This window comes from Myotis yumanensis, unplaced genomic scaffold (assembly GCF_028538775.1).
Source record: "Myotis yumanensis isolate MYYU_CA2020_CCGP unplaced genomic scaffold, mMyoYum1.0.hap1 SCAF_5, whole genome shotgun sequence".
Taxonomy (NCBI): Eukaryota; Metazoa; Chordata; class Mammalia; order Chiroptera; family Vespertilionidae; genus Myotis; species Myotis yumanensis.
In genome coordinates this window covers 73,699,599-73,720,628 of record NW_027223756.1, presented here as the reverse complement: position 1 = coordinate 73,720,628, position 21,030 = coordinate 73,699,599, and the positions used below count along the sequence as shown (strand labels likewise).

General features: G+C 39.6%; 1 protein-coding gene across 4 annotated transcripts in view; it reads left to right on the top strand.

The window, feature by feature from the left end:
* MSRA (methionine sulfoxide reductase A) overlaps positions 1–21,030 on the top strand; it is a 392,162-nt gene that overhangs the window by 66,166 nt on the left and 304,966 nt on the right. The window lies entirely within an intron of this gene.

Genomic DNA, 21,030 nt, shown 5'->3' with positions numbered 1-21,030 from the left:
AGCATAAGGATCTCTCAAATCTCTATTAATATGTCAAATCCTGAAGATGTTTAGATCAGTACTTCTCTCTTTCAGACAAATAGTTGCTTCATGTAGATTCAGCCCTGCTTAATTTACCTCAGACTATATATATATATATATATATATATATATATATATATATATTATTGATTTTTTATAGAGAGGAAGGGAGAGGGACAGAGAGTTAGAAACATCGATGAGAGAGAAACATCGATCAGCTGCCTCCTGCACATTCCCTACTGGGGATGTGCCCGCAACCAAGGTACATGCCCTTGACCAGAATCGAACCTGGGACCCTTGAGTCCATAGGCCAACGCTCTATCCACTGAGCCAAACCGGTTAGGGCTCAAACAATATTAATTCAACAGATATTTTTTGAGTATTTGTCACATGCCTGGTGCTATGCTGAGAACTGAAGATACAGTGGAGAGCAAAACATTCAGATTTCTGTCCTTAAAGTAGTGGGGGAACAGATAAAATACATGTTATGTGTGTGTGTGTGTATGTATTATATCCCTACAAATCGTAAAGGACAACTGCAGGGTGCTGGTAAAACATACTGAGTTACTATTATGTGTCAGGCATTTTGCTAAGTACTAGGATTATATACAGCAAAGATGTTAAAAAGGAAGAGAAATTTAATTAGGCATAGTCTGTCATCAGGGATTTCAAAACCTGGCTGCAGAGAAATATTGATAATTATGACACAATATGAGAAATCCTATGAGAATTGTTATGAGCAAAGGGTTACCCAAACATAGGAGTAGGAGTGACCAATTCTATTCTGTAATTACATTGATATTTGAATGGGATCTGAAATGATAAGTAGAATTGCATCAAGTGTAGAAATTAGAAGGAAACATTCCAGGTGGGAAAAGCATAAGCTAAGACACAGAGACAAAAGTACATAGGCTATCTGGGGCCTGACAGAGTTCCAGAAGTTAAAGTGAGAAAGTCATGTTGCAATTTTTTGAAGACCTTTCTGTAAAAAGTTAGGATCCTTGCTGTAGAGGCAACCTCAGATGCAGAGGACATAGCAATGAGAACACTCTGTGAAATTAGGTTAAATGGATGATTTTTAAAGAAAATAGGAATTACCAAAATTGCCATTAAAATGGGTAAAAGAACACAAGTGAAAAAGGTGAAGGGATTAAGCACACATACACACAGAAATCTCATAGATGCAGACAACAGTATGGTGATTACCAGATGGAAAGGGGGATGGGAGGACTTAGGAAAAGGTAAAGGGGGGATAAGTGGTGATGGAAGAAGATGACTTTGTGTGGTGAACACACAATACAACATACAGATGATATATTATAGAATTGTACACATAACCTATGGATAGCTGCTAGTTGATTTTCTTGTGAGGGAGGCTGAAGTTGGGAATGACCCATGTTGTCGTCTTGATGATGTCACTCTGGGCTTTTGTTGGTTTGTTCATTTGTTTTATGTGGGAAAGACATGAACATGTTTAAGTGCTGAGAGATTGAGGTTTAAGATACAGAAAAAGGGAGGAAGGGATATTCTTTGGAGGACTGGGATACAGAGCACAGGGATCCACCTGAAAGGGGAGAAGGAACAGCTCTTCCTTGTATTGGGAAGGTAGGAAGAAAGACTGGTGGAGACAGTGAGGTTATAGGCTTGGTGATAGGAAATGGGGAAATTTTCTACTTTGAGGTGCTGTATCTGCTGAGAGTGAACAAGAGGCAGCAGGGTTGGAGGTTTGAGTAAAGTAGATAATAAAATGTGTCCCGGCAAATAAGAAGAGAGAGAGAATTGACTAGGGAAACATGGAAAGTTATTTGGGTACTTGTTAAAGGTGGAAGACCGTGAATTTATACTGGAAACAATCTGTGAATTCAGATGATTCTTAGCAGCTTATGTATACGTATGTTTTTTTTAAAATTATTTTTTATCGAAATATATTTCACATACTATAAAATTATCCATTTTATAGTGAACAATTCATTGATTTTTAGTATATTTATAAACTGGTGCAGCCATCACCACTATTTAATTACAGAACATTTCCTTTGTCCCAGAAAGAAACTGTACCCCTTAGCAGTCACTACTCATTCTCCCCTCCCCTCAGCCCTTAGCAGCCACCTATTCTACTTCCTGTGTCTTTGGATTTGTCTGTTCTGGACCTTTTATTTAAATGGAATCATAATAGATGGCCTTTGGCATCTAGTTTCTTTTGCTTACCATAATGTTTTCAAGGTTTACTTTGTTGCAGTATTTATCAGTACTTTATTACTTTTTATGTCTGACTAATATTCCAGTAAATGGATATACCACTTTTTGTTTACCTGTTCATCAGTTGACGGGCATTTGAGTTGTTTCCACTTTAAAAAAAAAATTGTCATTGATTTCAGAGAAGAAGGGAGAGAGAGAGATAGAAACATCAGTGATGAGAGAGAATCATTGATCAGCTGCCTCCTGCTTGCCCCCTACTGGGGATTGAGCCTGCAACCCAGGCATGTGCCCTGACCATGAATTGAACTGTGACCTCCTAGTTCATAGGTCAACACTCAACCACTGAGCCACACTGGCCAGGCTTTGGTTGTCATGAAGAATGCCACTGTGAAGAGTTGTGGACAGGTTTTTACATGCACATATATTTTAAATTAACTTGGGACTATACCTAGGAGTAGAATTGCTAGTCCGTATGGCAGCCTATATTTAACTTTTTGAGGAACTTACAAACTGCTTTCCCCAACAGCTGTACTATTTTAAATTCCTACTAGAAATGTATGAGGGTTCTAATTTCTCCACATCCTTTTAGATACTTGTTATTGTCTGTGTTTTTTATTATAGCCATTGTAGTTATTATTTTATTTTATTTGTTAATAAATCTTTATTGTTCAGATTATTACAGTTGTTCCTCTTTTTTCCCCCCATAGCTCCCTTTCACCAAGTTCCCACCCCACCCCATGCCCTTACACCCCCCCACTGTCCTCGTCCATAGGTGTATGATTTTTGTCCAGTCTCTTCCCTCACCCTCACACACCCTTCCCCCTCCGAGAATTGTCAGTCCACTTCCTTTCTATGCCCCTGATTCTATTATGTTCACAAGTTTATTCTGTTCATCAAATTTTTTATTCACTTGATTTTTAGATTCACTTGTTGATAAATATGTATTTGTTGTCACTTTGTTGTTCATAATTTTTATCTTTACCTTTTTCTTCTTCTTCCTCTTCTTAAAGAATACCCTTCAGCATTTCATATAATCCTGGTTTGGAGGTGATGAACTCCTTTAGCTTTTTCTTGTCTGTGAAGCTCTTTATCTGACCTTCAATTCTACCTGATAGCTTTGCAGGATAGAGTAATCTTGGTTGTAGATTCTTGCTATTCATCACTTTGAATATTTCTTGCCACTCCCTTCTGGCCTGCCTGGTTTCTGTTGAGAAATCAGCTGATAGTCGTATGGGTACTCCCTTGTAGGTAACTAACTGTTTTTCTGTTGCTGCTTCTAAGATTCTCTCTTTGTCTTTTGCCCTTGGCATTTTAATTATGATGTGTTTTGGTGTGGTCCTCTTTGGATTCCTCTTGTTTGGGATTCTTTGCGCTTCCTGGACTTGTAAGGCTATTTCTTTTACCAGGTAGGGGAAGTTTTCTGTCATTATTTCTTCAAATAGGTTTTCAATATCTTGCTCTCTCTCTTCTTCTGGCACCCCCATAATTCAGATGTTGGTAGGCTTGAAGTTGTCCCAGAGGCTCCTTACACTATCTTCATATTTTTGGATTCCTTTTTCTTTTTGCTTTTCTGGTTGGGTGTTTTTTGCTTCTTCATACTTCAAATCTTTGACTTGATTCTTGGGGTCCTCTAGTCTGCTTTTGGATCTCTGTATATTATTCATTATTTCAGTAAGTGTAAGTTTAATTTCTAATTGGTCCTTTTTCATATCCTTGAGGGTCTCAGTACATTTCTCGGAGGTTTCTAGAAGATTCTAGAGTAACCTTATATCTGTGGTTTTGAACTATATATCCAGTAGTTTGCTTTCCTTCATTTCTTTTATTCGTGACATGTTTCATTGTCTCTGCATTTTGGCTGCTTCCCTGTGTTCATAGAGTGGCTTTGTGTGCTAGGTGTTCTATAGAGCCCAGTGAGTGGCTCAGCCTCCCAAATCACCTGAGGTGGACACTCTTGGTGCACCCCTTTGCAGGCTGTGTGCATAGTCTTGTTGTAGTTAAGTCTTGATTGCTGTTGGTATCACTGAGAGGAATTGACCACCTGGCCAATTGGCTGTGAGGACCTGCTGTGTCTACAATGGGAGAACTGCTGTGCTGGAGACACCCTTATGGAGCAGGACTTGCTTCAGTGGGGCTTTGATGCTCACTGAGTCTGCCCCTTGAGTGTGTCACTTATGGATGTGAAGAGTTGTACTCTGGTATGGTCTCACTCTGACCACTGGGTATACTGGCTCTTAGATCTCCAAGGAGGTGCAAAGTCATCTACTGCCTGAGGCCACCCAGCTGGAGCTACAGCGAGATCTGCAGATTCCTCCTCTTCGTTTGGGGTTTGGAAGTGCCCAGATGAGGCCCAGCTGTGAAGCAATGCAGGCTGCTGTCTAGGCCTTCTTTTGGAAGCTTTGGTGCTCTTTGACCCAGCTGCAGTTTGTTAGGTTTTAGATTGCAAAAGAACAGGCCATTCATATGCAAAAGCCTCTGTTCACAGCTTGGATGGGGTTGTAAATTGGGTGGGGCATGGTCTCAGGGAATCATCAGGCAGAGCAAACCGCAATGGCTGCCAGTCTGCTCTGCCTCAGAGGGGTCCCGGGGTCTCTGTGTCCAGCGGCCCTGTGCAGGAACAATGGTCACTGCAAGCACCTCTGAGAGAAAGCCGCCCTCGCGTTCCGGCCCAATGCCAGACAGTCCAGTTTCTCCCCGTGTGAGTCTGGGTCCCCAGAGTCTTGCCCAGAACTGGAGTTCAGAGCAATTGGGAGCTTGTATCTCCCTCCCGATTGAAAAAGACAACAGCATACCCAGTTGCCAGCCCATTTCTGTGCGCGCCTCTGTACCTCTGCACTTTCACACCTCCACACCTCCTACCAGCCTCAGTGCGCTTTTCTCTTTCCTTCTAGTTGTAGAATTTCCACTCAGCCAGCCTTCCTGTGGTTCTGGATGTATCCATTTTGTCTTTTGGTTGTAGTTTTGATGTGGTTGTGTGAGGCAGCAAGTACAAGTGTGTACCTATGCTGCCATCTTGGTTCCTCCTCGCTGTATTTTGTTATAATCTTCGTATGCATGTTGAAGGCGAACACTTGGTTTGCCCCATGGTTGGGATTTTTCTAGGAGGCTCCGAGGAAACAGAAAGGCCTAATGCTTGAGAATGAGTGGATGGTTGAAGTGATGGGCAAGGGAATAAATTATAGAAATGTTCAAGACCAATGGGAAGGAAACTATAAAATGTCACTAAAGGGTATAAATAAAGACTTAAATTAATGAAAAAAATTGAGATTGTAAAAATGTCAATTCTCTCATAATCTCATATGTAAATGAAATTAACTTCAGTAAAGATTCCAATGAAATTTTTTTGAAGGGTTTTTAAAGACAATTATAAAGTTCACCTGGGACAATACATGTATGAAAATATCTAAGATATAATTGAAGGGAAAAAAACAATAATAATGAGAACTTATATACCAGATATTAAAACATATGAAAAATATAGTAAACAATGTGGTTTCAGTAATGGAATAAGCCAGTGGATTGAGGGAAAAGACGAGAAGACCCAGTTTCACATGGGAATTTATTATAAGGTAAAGATGACATTGTGGCATCAGAGGTGAAATTATGGGTAATTTCATAAATGGTGTTGGGGCAACTGGCTAATTATATTAATAAAATGAAAGCATGTTCCTATAACACACCTTATAGCAAAATAAATTATAGATAGGTTAAATATTTATGAGGAAAATTGTATCCATAGAACATTAGAAGAGAGGCTTTGGCATCATGTGGGGGTTAGATTTTGTGGACTGGTAGGGAGATCAGAGATACAGAGACACATAGTAAGAAGCCATGTGAAGACAGACACACAGGGAAGGATAGCCTATATGAAGACACATAGAGGAGGTGGTCAGGTGAAGATGGAGGCAGAGCTTGGAGTGATACAGCTACAAACAGGAACATCAAGGATTACCAGGAGCCACCAGCAGCTAGGAAGCAGAAAAATAAGGCTTCTTCCCTAGAGCCTCCAGGGGAGCACAGCTCTGCTGGTATCTTGATTTTGGACTTCAGGCCTCCAGAATCACGAGAGAATAAATTTCTGTTTTTAAGCACCAAATTTGTGGTAATTTGTTACCACAGCTCTGTGAAATGAATAGAGTAACTAATCAGATTTGATTTGATAGGAGTAGTCAGAAACATTACTGAGTTTTCTACAAGATTGATAACATAAGCTGTGTTTGATTATTCAGTTCTTGGGTAAACAAGAAGTTCAATTTCATGGTTAAGAAGGCCTCACGGATCTGCATAATGAATCTGAGGAATCCGAACTAGTCCCATGGGGGCAGGAACTTTGTCTTAGTCACCACTGTTTCCCCAGCATTTAGAACAGTTAGAACAGAAGATAGCCAATAGCTCTTGAATGAATTAATTAATAAATAAAAATACACAAAAATACAAACTATGTCAATTTTTAAAATAATGAAGACATTTATTTTGAAAAAAGATCAGGCTGTGATGGGGACAGTGGGACCAGAATAGCTGCAATGCTCATAGGTAATGCATGTTTATTTAACCTGTAACTCATGGCAACTACAGAAGAAGGAGGTATCAGTTCATAGATGGAGCCATGACCCAGTATTGCTGAAATAGTAGCCTTGTTCTCTGCTGTCATAGAGCATGGCTTAAAGCTGAGTGGCAAAGAAGGAAGGAACCTCCTTGCAACTAATGATATTAAATCCCAAGTTAGATTATAGTATTTTTTATTTGTTTTTTAAAATATGCTTTTTATTGATTTTTAGAGAGAGAGGAAGGGAGAAGGGTAGAGAGATAGAAACACCAATGAGAGAGAAACCTTGATTGTCTGTCTCCTGCACATACCTACTGAGTACTGGGGATTGAGCCTGCAACCTGGGCATGTGCCCTGGAATCAAACCAGGAATCAAACTAGTGACTTCTTGGTTCCTGGGTCGATGCTCAACTGCAGAGCCACGCTGGCTGGGCTAGATTATAGTATCAATATACCAAATCTTAGTTCATTAATTTCTAATATTGTTTAAAAATGTATCCATTTGACAAGTTATTAAGCACTTACTGTATGCTAAGTACTGTGCTTGGCTCTAGAGTACAGAAATCAAAGATGTAATCTCTACAGGTTGTTGGGGGCAAAATATATAATTTTTTAAAATATATTTTTATTGATTTCAGAGAGGAAGGGAGGAGAGAGAGATAGAAACATCAATGATGAGAGAGAATCATTGATCGGTTGCCTCCTGCACTCCCCTTACTGGGGACTGAGTCTCAAACTTGGGTATGTGCCTTGACTGGGAATTGAACGGTGACCTCTGGGTTCATAAGTCACTGCCTCAACCACTGAGCAACACTGGCCAGGCCAAAATAGATAATTTTGATATAGTGTGATAACATGTCATTGTGATGAGCCTAGGATGCTGTAGGAGCCTAGAGCAAGTCCTGCTAAGATGGAACTAGGCATCATAGAGTTTAAAAAAGATTTCAATTTTATTTGGCTGTATGTGAGAGGTAGAGCTTGGATGTTGGCAAAATATGGGTTTGTTTCATGGAATACCATGAGGGGTACTGAAGCGGAACACCTGCCCCAAATAATTCTGAAAGAATGATGCCTGAAATTTTCCCTTGGACAATTATTTCTTTGCCTTATGCTTTCCAGATGTCCTCTTTTAGAACACAGATTCCTCTTTGGACCTCATGCACCACTCTAACTAGGCATTCCTACTTTGCTGGGGATTGATTTCCTAAATTGATTTTTCAGGGAAGAGCCAATGGCAAAAGATGGGATACAGGATGGTTAAGTCTGGAGAGAAGTTGGGGAAGAGCGCTCTCTGGGCCCAGAGAAAGAGCACTGGGCATTTAAGGAGAAGATTGCCAAGAAAGAGAGGAGAGAGTCCCTTGAAGGGGCACCAAATATAGTCTGGAAAATCCCCTTGGGCTGGGTCTGCCTGGCACTCTCCCAGAACTCTAGCCAACTGCAGTGTGCAGAGAAAGGGGAGTGTGCTGCTCTGTCCTGTTTAAGTGTGAACTCGTGGCTTTCTCTTTGGGAATGAAGAGAGGCTGGCTTTCTGTAAATTTGAGTATCAATATTCTGGGTATTAGAATGAATCTTAGTTGTGGGGATCATGTCTTTTATCAATCCAATAAAGTATCTTGTATACTATATGAATAGTCACTAATTTGATGGTGCCTGTGTGAGTAAAATAAATGCATATACTTGCCCAGTTACATTAAGATCAAGCAGATGCATCTCAGGCTTTTTGGTGATAGGTGTGAATGTTACTTGCTAGTATTAAAATATTTTAATCTTTGGTAACTTGACTTTCCTTTCTCCAATGAACCAATTAGAAATGTTGTCAGAGAAAACTTAAACTTGTTAGCATTTTCAGTCATGAATGGATCTTTGCTGTGATAAAGAAAAATCCTGGGTTCCTACTTCCTTGCTTGAATTAATAGAAATGTAACATTCCATTTTGATCAGAAGATACCAACCTAAACAAAGACATATGAAGAATTTTATCGCTCTGAGAAGATGTTTAATTTTCATCAGTCAGGAAAGATACAGACACCAAATCAAAGGTGCTTTATTTTGTTCTCACTGGGTTTTAACTATCCCCCTGGGCTAATGTTGATTGGCAGATCTTGAGCATTAGCTGTAGTTTTCTTATTCCTCACTCCTGCTCTGGAGTAATGTTTTTACTTCATTGCCTATATGGCCTTGGCAGATATAATCAGTCATTGGTATACATCCTTGATTATAGGGAAGATTTTATAATAATGATTATTTTATTCATTTATTCATCAGACATTGAATGAATGTTAGCTATGTGCAGTGAACTATGGGAAAGGCTAAGGGGAAACAAATATGTAAATCATGGTTCTAACTACAGTATGTGTAAAGGTTCCTGAATGACATAAATAATCATACAAGATATATCTTTACCTCAACTGGCTTATAATCTCTCTGAAGAAAAAGTATAGGCCCAATTATCTAATCTTGTCAGAGACCCTCAGTGGATCTCCATTTTTCCCTCTATAAAGTCCAGACTCTTTAGCTGTTGTACCTTGTTTTCTTTGCTTAGACTTCCCTCCCTTATTTTACTAGCTGGTAACCTTCTACACATTCTTTAAAACCAGCTACTCTGTTATCTCTTTTGTGAAACTCTTATCCAATATCTCCTCCCTCCTCTTGTGTAACAGTTGGTTTCTGAGCTTATGCTAGAACATCTGGGATATAGAACATCACTTTGGATAGAAATCATTCATGCCTAAAATATTGGAAGCAACAGTCCTTTACTGGCTCAGCCGGGCTGGTTTGGCCCCCTCCAGAAGGATATCAGTATTCATGAAGGCAGGGTCTAGAGACCCAAGAGGAGAATCCCCCTTGTGAATGTGAGGGGAACCTAGAATGTGCCTTTTAACTCTCATCCATCTGTGTAGGCTCTTGTTCTGCTTCCTTATAGTTCATGGCTTGTGTCTATACAAGCACTCTCTAAGAACATGATAGTGATTTATAGCTATTAACTCCATGGAGATCCATTATCTTAGATATTATTTCTAGTATGTTTTAACAGTGCTATGTAATTTATCCATAAAATGCATGTCTTCATAATAAAATGTGAATGGGTGTCTGTTGAAGGAAAAAGATTTTTGATGAACAAGATGATGACAGGACAGTGCCGGAACCTGTTATTTAAGTCTTCATTGGGTCACATCCCTTAGTATCAAGAGGAGGTAATAATGAAGGCTACGTGGTTAATGTGCTTTCCACTGCAACCTCAGAGAACTGGTGATTAAGTCCTACATTTGGGAGTAATTTGCAATAGGCTGAGTGATTGAAGTGTGGAGTTACTCTAGCATGGAAAAGCAATAATGGTTAGGTATTTCTATATGTATTTGGTTCTTTGATAAGCACTAGTTTTACTGAGATGAATGATATACAGCTTTGTCCTTTAGGAGTGAAAATCACTCAACAACAAAGAATAGAGTGTTGGGTGCTCTAACAGAGGCATGTATTTGATTATCGCAGAGTATCAGGTTGTTAGTAAAGAATAGCCTTAGGTATTTGTCCAATTTTCCCAGCACCATTTATTCAATAGACTGTCTTTACCCCCTCTTACCTCCTTTGTCAAATATTAACTGACCATAAAGGCATGGGTTTATTTCTGGGCTCTCTATTCTGTTCCATTGATATACACTGAGTGGCCAGATTAGTATGACCACCCCATCAGTACTTCGTTGGGCCACCTTTTGCCTTCAGTACTGTGGCGATTCTTCTTGGCATTGACTGCATGAAATGTTGAAAGGTGATGCGAGGAATCTGACACCATGCCTGATGAATAGCACTGTCCAGTTCTGTGAGATTTGATGGTTGTGGAACCAGATGTCTGATGGCTTTTTAAACTTCGTCCCACAAATGCTCAATTGGATTGAGATCTGGTGATTGTGGGGGCCACCTAAGCAAGGTAAAGTCTCCCTCATGTTCTTGAAAGCATTCCTGCACAATACAAGCACTGTGGCATGGCGCGTTATCTTGTTGAAAGAAGCCATTTCCATTGGGATACGCCATCAACATGATAGGATGAAGTTGATCAGCAACGATACTTAGGTATGTTGTGCTATTCAGACGTTGTTCCACACAAATTAAAGGGCCCAAATCATGCTAGGAAAACATGCCCCAAACCACAACACTGCCCCCACCAGCTTGAAGGGTTGTACAGATAAAGACAACACAATGAAAGAGAATTACAGGCCAATATCCCTCATGAATATAGATGCCCAAATCCTCAACAAAATTCTAGCAAATCGGATCCAGCATTACATCAGAAAGATCATACACCATGAACAAGTAGGATTTATCCTGGGGATGCAAGGATGGTACAATATCTGCAAATCAATAAATGTGATACATTGCATAAACAAATTGAGAGATAAAAATCACATAATCATATCAATTGATGCAGAAAAATCCAACACCCTTTCTTTCTTTTTTTTAAAAATAAATATTTATTGTTTAGATTATTACAGATGTTCCTCTTCCACCCCCCCTAATAGCTCCCCTCCACCCAGTTCCCACCCCACCCCATGCCCTTACCCCCCACCACTGTCCTCATCTATAGGTGTAAGATTTTTGTCCAATCTCTTCCCGCACCCCCACACCCCCTACCCTCGGAGAATTGTCAGTCCACTCCTTTATATGCCCCTGATTCTACTATATTCACCAGTTTATTTTGTTCATCAGATTTTTTATTGACTTGATTTTTAGATTCACTTGTTGATAGATATGTATTTGTTGTCACTTTGTTGTTCATAATTTTTATCTTTACCTTTTTCTTCTTCTTCCTCTTCTTAAAGAATACCCTTCAGCATTTCATATAATCCTGGTTTGGAGGTGATGAACTCCTTTAGCTTTTTCTTATCTGTGAAGCTCTTTATCTGACCTTCAATTCTACATGATAGCTTTGCTGGGTAGAGTAATCTTTATTGTAGGTTCTTGCTATTCATCACTTTGAATATTTCTTGCCACTCCCTTCTGGTCTGCATAGTTTCTGTTGAGAAATCAGCTGATAGTTGTATGGGTACTCCCTTGTAGGTAACTTACTATTTTTCTCTTGCTGCTTTTAAGATTCTCTCTTTGTCTTTTGCCCTTGGCATTTTAATTATGATATGTTTTGGTGTGGTCCTCTTTGGATTCCTCTTGTTTTGGGTTCTCTGTGCTTCCTGGACTTGTAAGTCTATTTCTTTCAACAGGTGGGGGAAGTTTTCTTCATTATTTCTTCAAATAGGTTTTCAATATCTTGCTCTCTCTCTTTCTCTGGCACCCGCATAATTTGGATGTTGGTACGTTTGAAGTTGTCCCAGAGGCTCCTTACACTATCTTCATATTTTTGGATTCCTTTTTCTTTTTGCTCTTCCGGTTGGGTGTTTTTTTGCTTCTTTGTATTTCAAATCTTTGATTTGATTCTTGGGATCCTCTAGTCTACTGTTGAATTTCTGTATATTATTCTTTATTTCAGACAGTGTATGCTTAATTTCTGACTGGTCCTTTTCCATTGTTTTGGCATTCTCATTAAGATCCTTGAAGGTCTCACTAAGTTCCTTGGAGGTCTCACTAAGTTCCTCGGAGGTTTCTGGAAGGTTCTTGAGTAACCTTATAACCGTGGTTTTGAACTCTATATCTAGTAGTTTGCTTTCTTCCATTTCTTTCATTCGTGACATGTTTCTTTGTCTCTGCATTTTGGCTGCTTCCCTGTGTTGATAGAGTGGCCTTGTGTGATAGGTGTCCTATAGGGCCCAGTGGCTCAGCCTCCCAAATCACCTGAGGTGGACACTCTTGGTACACCCCTTTGCGAGCTGGGTGCACAGTTTTGTTGTAGTTAAGCCTTGATTGCTGTTAGTATCACTGGGAGGAATTGACCACCAGGCCAATTGGCTGTGGGGACCTGCTTTGTCTATAATGGAAGAACTGCTGTGCTGGAGACACCCTTATGGGTCAGGGCTTGCTTCACTGGGGTTTGTAGTGATCCAGGTGTGGGATTTTGTGGGCAGGTGTGGCAGAAGTTTAAAGGAAAAAGAGAGTTGGTGGTTGGGGCAAAGAGTGATTTAAGCTTTTCCTTCGGGATTCTCGCAATTCACTAATGATGAACACAAAGGGAAACAGAAAAGACACCGGCTATATGTTCTCCAGGCCATTTAGCAAACATGGGGTTGTTCCTTTGGCAGCATACATACGAATGTACAGAAAAGTGATGTTATTGACATCAAGGGAATAAGCACTGTTCAAAAGGAATGCTCACAGCATGGCAAAGTGGAAGAGTGTACAGTGTACCCAGTATGCGGGATGTGGGATGTGACTGTTGGTGTTGTTGTAAACAAACAAGTTAAGGGAATGATTATTGCCAAGACTGTTCATATATGTATTGAACACATTAAAGCACTCTAAGAGCCAAGATAGCTACCTGAAATTCATGAAAGAAAAAAGAAGGAAGCCAAATAGAAAGGCACCTGAGTTCAACTGAAGCACAGGCTACTCTACCCAGAGCAGCACAGTTTGTGAGAACCAATGGAAAAGAGCCTGGGCTACTGGAACCTACTCTTTATGAATACATGTGGCATGATATATATATATGACTTCCAATTTTTTTAAAGTGATTTAAATTATGAATTGTGATTTATAGTCTTATTAGCATGTAAGTGGATCTAGAGAATATGGTGGGACAAGGAGATGAGATTAGAGAGTACGATGAGAGTGAAAGTTCTGTGAGGCTGTGGTCAGAGAATGGGTCATTGGCATTTGGGATGAAGGGCTAAAAGTATTTTTTTGGTTGTGTGTAGCTGTGGATGTGGGTTGTGTCAGTGAAGTGATGGTGAAGGTCAATGGAACTGAAGATATATAGGAACTTTAAGGCAGGGGAGTTCTAATGCCTTCTTTGGGAACATTGAGACCACCTCCAAATGATGCCAGGATGGAAAAGTGGATAGGGAGACAATTGGCAACGCCCTTGACCAAAGTGGGAATGGTTCCATGAAGGTTAGTAGGTCAGAGTCATGAGCCTCAAAAGAAGGGAATGATGATTTCCATGAAGGAAGGGAATGATGATTTTCCCCTTCTTATTTCTATGTGACAAATAAGATCTTTTCTTCAGTAAGCACAAAATTTATGCCTTTAATTGTGAAAAGTATCAGCTACTATTTGAAGAGGGATCTGCTTGCTATATGTATGGAAAATTTAGAAGTGACTTTGGTGCCATAATTGGCAGTAAGGCTCACTTCTTGCTCCTGTTATTCTACTTTGATATAAAATAAGTTTTCCGTTATGAGACATCAGTCAGTAAATAGAACACAATGTATGGTTAAATAATTAAAATTATTTTCATCATTACAATTATAATATGCCTTGCCATTTCAAACCAAATATCCACTTATTGTTCCTGAAATTTGCAAGAAATCTATTATTCAAGGATGCAGAAATGATTTTTTATTGAGTTAAACATTTTTATGGATTAGATATGGATTCAGTAAAATAATTGAATTAAATTGGATAGCATGAATAATTCATGCCATGTAATTTCACATCAGTTCTAGCATAAAAATAAAACTATTGGTTTATGTGGTGGGAAAATGTATTTCATTATTCAGAAAAGTAGTGAAAATTTATTATTTTGGAAGATAATTCACTTTATGATTAACAAGAGATATTGAATTGTAAAATTGAAAGAAAGTATAAAATTTGAACTAAGAGGCTTTGATTCAAGTCACCACTTCCATTTACTTCATGAACCTTGTTGCTATGTGTTGGTCATTAGTGATTTCAGAAGGTCTACTGTAATAGCTTCCTAGATGGCTAAGTCCAGTAATTGTGCCATAACATTCTAGGGAGCATGAAGGTTGCTAGGTGTTTCCTTTAAAGAGTAGATGGCGATTTTTTGGCTAGTTCATCCTCTGTGGCTGGGCTCTTAAGTCCTTAACTACATGGGAGACTTTCTCACTCCTTTGTCTTTCTTCCCTCGGTGCAGGCCAAGCACCTCTTCTTTTCTGGTTAAACTTTCAATCCTTTCCAGGGGAGAGCATGACTCCTGATGTGAGTGGAGAGCTGGCTTTTGGCACATTTTGTTGGGATCTGAGTCTGGTACTTCTTGGGACGGCTTGGTACAAAACCTGACTCAGTGGGAGTGGTAATTCCTCTTATTAGTTCAAGGCATGACTCATTTGCTTAAAAACATTTATTGGGTGCTTATTCTGTGTGTAGCCTAAGGTACTGAGACATCTGGGTGAATAAGACTCAGTGAGTTTCTCACAGCATTGGATGGGGTGGAGTGGTGGGGCCAGAGGCCAGGAGCTGGGAGGCACAGATAAAAGTTTTAATAGAAAAGTGAACCCAGATAGACTTGGCCTGAGCCTTGATGAGGGAGTCAGAGTTAACGAAGCAGAAGGAGAGGGGAGAGAAGTGGGGGCATTCCAGGGGTGGGGATAACCTGTACAGTGGTACTAGTGTGAGAAGGAATCGGTCTGTAGCTGCTGGCTGTTGCTGGAGGGAAGTAGCAGGAGGAATATGGTGGGATATAGGGCTGGAGAACATTCAGGGCCAGGTTATGAAGGACCTCAGCTTACCAGGCTAATGAGTTGAACTTGATCCTGAAGGCAAAGGGGGAGCCATTGAGCAATGGTGAATGATAGACACATTCTGTGGGCTTCAAAGTCATATGAACGTCTCTAATGAAAGTTTTTTCTCTTAAACATTTTTGGTTGTTCCAAATGTCAATTGGTCCACAAAGGTATGATGTAATAGGTGATGCAGTATCTTAATCCCTGCCATCATTTAATGACGACCAAAAGTTCATTCACTGAAATTGATACCAATAAGAGTTATTACTTACAGCAATGTTTCATCCTCTAGAGCAGCCGTGGGCAAACTACGGCCCGCGGGCTGGATACGGCCCATTTGAAATGAATAAAACTAAAAAAAAAAAAAAAGACCGTACCCTTTTATGTAATGATGTTTACTTTGAATTTATATTAGTTCACACAAACACTCCATCCATGCTCTTGTTCCGGCCCTCCGGTCCAGTTTAAGAACCCATTGTGGCCCTCGAATCAAAAAGTTTGCCCACCCCTGCTCTAGAGCCTTTTGGCCATTTTATAGTAAGACAACCATCATCTTCTTCAAAAGGCCTTTGCTACAGCTTTTATTACTTGAGATTAATCAAAGGCCCCGAAGGTCAGGTTTCCTACAGAACTTGGTCAGATTTTGGATTAAGGCTCTATGTTTATCTGTGTTTACAAGAAAAGAAAGGAAAATCCTGGAAATCATTTTACTACCATATTATACTTGGAAGACTATCCCCTGGGTAGGAACCCAGCTTCCTATATTAATAAATTAGTAGATACTACCTTTTGAGTGGAGTGTGTCAAAATTGTTGAAGACAGACAAACTCAGGGACGATGCCAGAGAAAATGAACTTCATTGCCCAGTATCGTAGTCATTTTTCTGTCTATAAGTAACTGTATTGTTTTTGTTAAATGATGCATGCTTATTATGAATGAAGTTAAATGTACCTCAAAAGTACAAAGAATGTAAAAAAAAATCACTGCAAAATCTCATCCCCTAGAGATAACCACATATGGCATTTTGGTGAATGTAACTTGGAGACATTGCTCTAGAATTCATAGCTCGGTGTTCTTTGTTACTGTCGGTTTATAAATTCCAGAGCACTTTATCCTCTGTAGGATGAGCATTGATAGTCTACATTTTTTTACTCCTGAAGTTTCTTAAATTAGGGACTGTATTCAGTTTTGTTTCTTCTCTTTACAGTCATTGGCTTGTTTGATAAACAAACATATAAAATGCATATAGGGAATAGTGGAGGAAAAGAGAAACTGAATTGTTTTTAATTATCCTTGATTTGGATAGCCCACTTTTAAAAATATATATTTTTGTTGATTTTAAAGAGAGAGGAAGTGGCGGGGCGGAGGGGCGGGGAGGGAGAGGAGAGAGAGAGAAAAACATCGATTGCCTCCACGCACCCCAACTGGGGATCAAGCCAGCAACCTGGGCATGTGCCCTAGCTGGGAATCGAACCAACAATCTTCTGGTACATGGGATGACACACAACCAACTGAGCCACACTGGCCAGGGCTGGATAACCCACTTTTTCTTTTTTGGTGGTAAAATGTGCATAATATTTTAAAGGTACATTTTTACCAATTTAGTGGCTTTAAGTACATTCACAGTGTTGTACAACCACCAGCACTCTCCATTTCTAGAACTTTTCATTATTCCAAACAGAAACTGTATCCATTAAACAATAACTCCCTATTGACCCCTCCCCTGAGTCTCTGGTCACTTCTATTTCCTTTCTGTCTCTATGAACTTGCCTATTGTAGGTACCTCATGTAAATGGAATCACACAGTATGTCTTTTTATGTCTGACTTATTTATGTCACTTAGCATAATTTTCTCAAGGTTCATCTATGTTATAGGATGTTTCAGAATTTTATTCTTTTTTTAAAGTCTGAATAATAGTTCCTTGTATGTGTATTCCACATTTTGTTGGATAACCCACTTTTTGAATTTGGTTTGAGTTCATACTTGTGTTTAGTGGTCATTTTATGAGTAGATGTCACAAGACATCACCCATAAGGAATGAACAGAGGGCGGATAAATTAAATGATATTTTCTAGCCCTATCCGGTTTTGCTCAGTGATTGGTGTGTAAGAGCATGTACTAAAGGGTTTTGGGTTCTATTCCAGTCAAGGGCACATACCTCCCTTGCAGGCTCCATCACTGGCCCCAGTCGGGGTGCGAATGGGAGGCAACCAATCTATGTATCTCTCTCACATGGATATTTTTCTCACTCACTCTCTCCCCCTCCCTCCACTCTGTTTAAAGATAAATGGAAAAAAATATTCTCAAATGAGGATTAACAAAAAAAATGATATTCTCTAGTGATTCTTCCTGAAGCTTACTATTTAGCATTAAAACAATCAATGAGTATTTGATACTGGAACTAAAGACTCTTATTATGTTTATTGATGAAAGATAATTGAGTAAATTCACAAGTACTTTGGTAACTTGATTAAAATTCAAAAGGTTGCTGTTATGGAGAAGAAATACACAATAAAAAAATGCTAGAGTTTGAATAAGTACAAGTAGAGAAATTCAGATAAGGAAACCATATTTTTTATCTTTATGGTGATGTAGAAATTTAAATTTTACTGAATTTCAGTTTTTTTTGTTTTTTAGTTATCCAAGAAGAATGGATTTTTTATGGCCTACAGTAGAATGTGGAATGATTTCTCTTTACATATGGGCATGCTGCCAGCTCAGTCTTTTCACCTAGTTGTTCCTCAAACTGGAGTGAGTTAGGGACCCTCCTGTGGATTGTGGTGCATTGTGGGGAGAGGAGGAAGGCAGATACAGTCTTCTTCTTGATGTGTTCTTCAAGAGATCTTTAAGAAGTTCTGTTTTAATTCCAATGATAATAAAACATTAACATAAACATCTTCAAGATCATAACGCATTACTGGATTAACTAACCATTTCTGATTTGTCTATTTTATAGTATATCCGAACTTCCATGACTCATCTATAATAATAAAAGCGTAATATGCTAATTAGACTGGACAACCTTCTGGACGAAGCCAGGGCTGCAAGGGAAACCCGGGTCCCGGGTGCTAGAGGGAAGCTGGTGCTGGCAGCCAGGGGAAGGAAGGCCTACTCTTGCATGAATTTTGTGCATTGGGCCTTTAGTATTAATTTATAATTCTTCTGAGGCACTGCTGGCGTGACCCCCTTAGGTAGTAGCTGACTCTAGAAACGGAGCTACTCAGCATGCACCTCACAGTCTGGTTTTGTTGTCTGTCCAAGTACATTTTAGGAGGGAAATTGTCCCCATGGTGATATTCCAGATTTAGGCCAGTCTCTAGAATGGGAGAAGGCTACTGTATTGCATCTTTTTTCTTCAGACAGTGCTAAAGACCCACTAAAAAGTTCTTTGCTATTCAACTTTTCCTTTTCATCAGAGGTCCTGACTAGTCATTACCTCACTGATTCATTCATCCAACAGATATTTACTAAGTGTTTGCTATGCAATGGACATGTTATAATAAATCATATCAAAAGCTTGTTATGCTAATTATATTTAGATTAATTGTTTTCCAGGACAGGACTTGAGGAAGACATTCAGTTCTTCTTGTTAACTTACCAATGCCTTTACTGTCAGCCAAACTTAGGTGGCAACAATATACAATATGTGCTCTTCCTAAGTCTTAATTTTCTCACTAGTTTGCAAGCCCTCTGAGGGGAGAAGACTGTATCATAACTCTTCCCCTTCTATTCTACACAGAGTACTTTGTGGCTAATGGATGGATCCCATCAACCAGAATATCCTATTCTTCTACTTCTGGTTTCCAAAACTATGTTTAAACAGTCAGCTGCGAACTTGCTGCAGTTATTTTCCTGCCATGGATACTCTGGCATTATTGCTGTTCCTGTCATTACCATTAGTAGGGTATTGTGGAGATGGAGATTTAGAGAGAAGTGAGCACAGCTTCAGAGTGAACAAACTGGCTCCCATACTTGGAAAATTTATTTGATCTTCAAAATGAGAATTAAAACACACGCCTCAGAGTTGTTGAGAAAATTAAATGAAATAATGTAGGTGTGAAAAGATGAGGTGAAGAAATTGCTGTGGCCCTAACTTGAAATGATTTACTTCTTTTGCCTTCAAGGACATTCCTGCTCCCTGGCCCCACAACCCCCCACCCCCCAGCCTTGGGTCCAGGGTACCATGAGCACCAACAAGCAGGACTTTGAGGAGGAGCAGGAGAAAGACCAGTTGAGAGAAAGGAGCCTGATTTTCATAATAGAATTAGAACATAAATTCCCCGGATAGGACCATACACATCAGAAGGAGTGGAAGTGCCATCAATAGGTGATTTTAGGTCTTCTCTCCCTGTTCCCCCGTCACGGAATCCTGGGAATCTCAAGAAAACAAAGATACCAGTTACTAGGAAAATAAAGACATTCTGTCTTGGTAAATGGCTGAGTTGAATCTGCACCCAAATCTGCTTTCACTTGTGAAAGCAGTGCATGTCTGTCTTGCTCACAATTGGCAATTGACAAAATGTTTGTTCCTCGCTCTGCATTTCCCTTTTAGTTCTTTATCTCTCTAGTGATACATACATATATAACCCATGCCATATAATGTGTAATAGCAATATGGATTTTTAAATGTGTGTGTGCATGTGTGTCCATGTACTAGCAGCACTCACCTCCCTTAGAAATAACCCGGTAACTGGAACTAGTGGGTGGAGGTGCATTTCTGGTCATCACAGTGACTGGGAATGGCCACCAGGATGATCGGGGATACAGAATCATTCAGCAGAGTGTGGGGTGGCTCTCACAACAGGGAATTGTCCTGCCCAAAGCATTCCCATTGAAAAGCACTGAGCATTTACAGTAGGGAAGACCCCTCAGCAACATTGTGAGTTAGAGACTGTTTATAAGGGATAACAGCTTTTCAGGGGAAGTAAGAGAGCCTCTACCTTGACTAATGGTATTACTTGGTGAGAATAGAGACTGCTTTTTGATCCCTGCTGTGAAATTCTGGATATGTTAAATTCTTACCTGTTCATGAATATTATTTCAGATTTTAGGACATTGCTATCATTGTTCTCTTAATATAGGCATGGATGAAATAAGGGTTGATACTATTTGGATTTTGCCCCCCATATATTCTTTCATTGGGAAGCTATTAGATAAAAATTGGGTAGGTTTTGTGGACAAAGCATTTCACCAGAAAAATAATCTTAGCGTCACTGTGCACACACACAGAGATTGCACACACAAAGAAACTTTGGAGGGCTCTTTTGATACGACACAGGGAGACTGACAGTGCCAATAATAGCACAGGGCTGTATCTCTCACAGTGCTTTTGAAGGCATAGGAAGCAAATGACAATTCCAGTGGTAGCTAAGATATATTTTGCAGTGGCTGGAAAGAAACTGGCATTCTTATAGGAGTCCAGGAAATTGTCTTTGAGCCTTTGAAGGCATACAGAAAGCTAATGACACCTCAGAGGAATAGCGTTCTCAGGTTTTAGATGCCACAGATGCCAGCGAGGCTAAAGCCAGGATATAAAACCTTTCTTATAGGGCCTTTAAGAATCCTCAGTGCGCTTTTATTAGCAGGCTGAGTGTGTATATAGAAATGTTAATGGTCTGTGGAGCAAGCTCAGCTTGTTTTTGCAAACTACAGAACTATAAAAGTTATCCAAAAGGACACACATTCTCCTTCCTTTCTTTGTT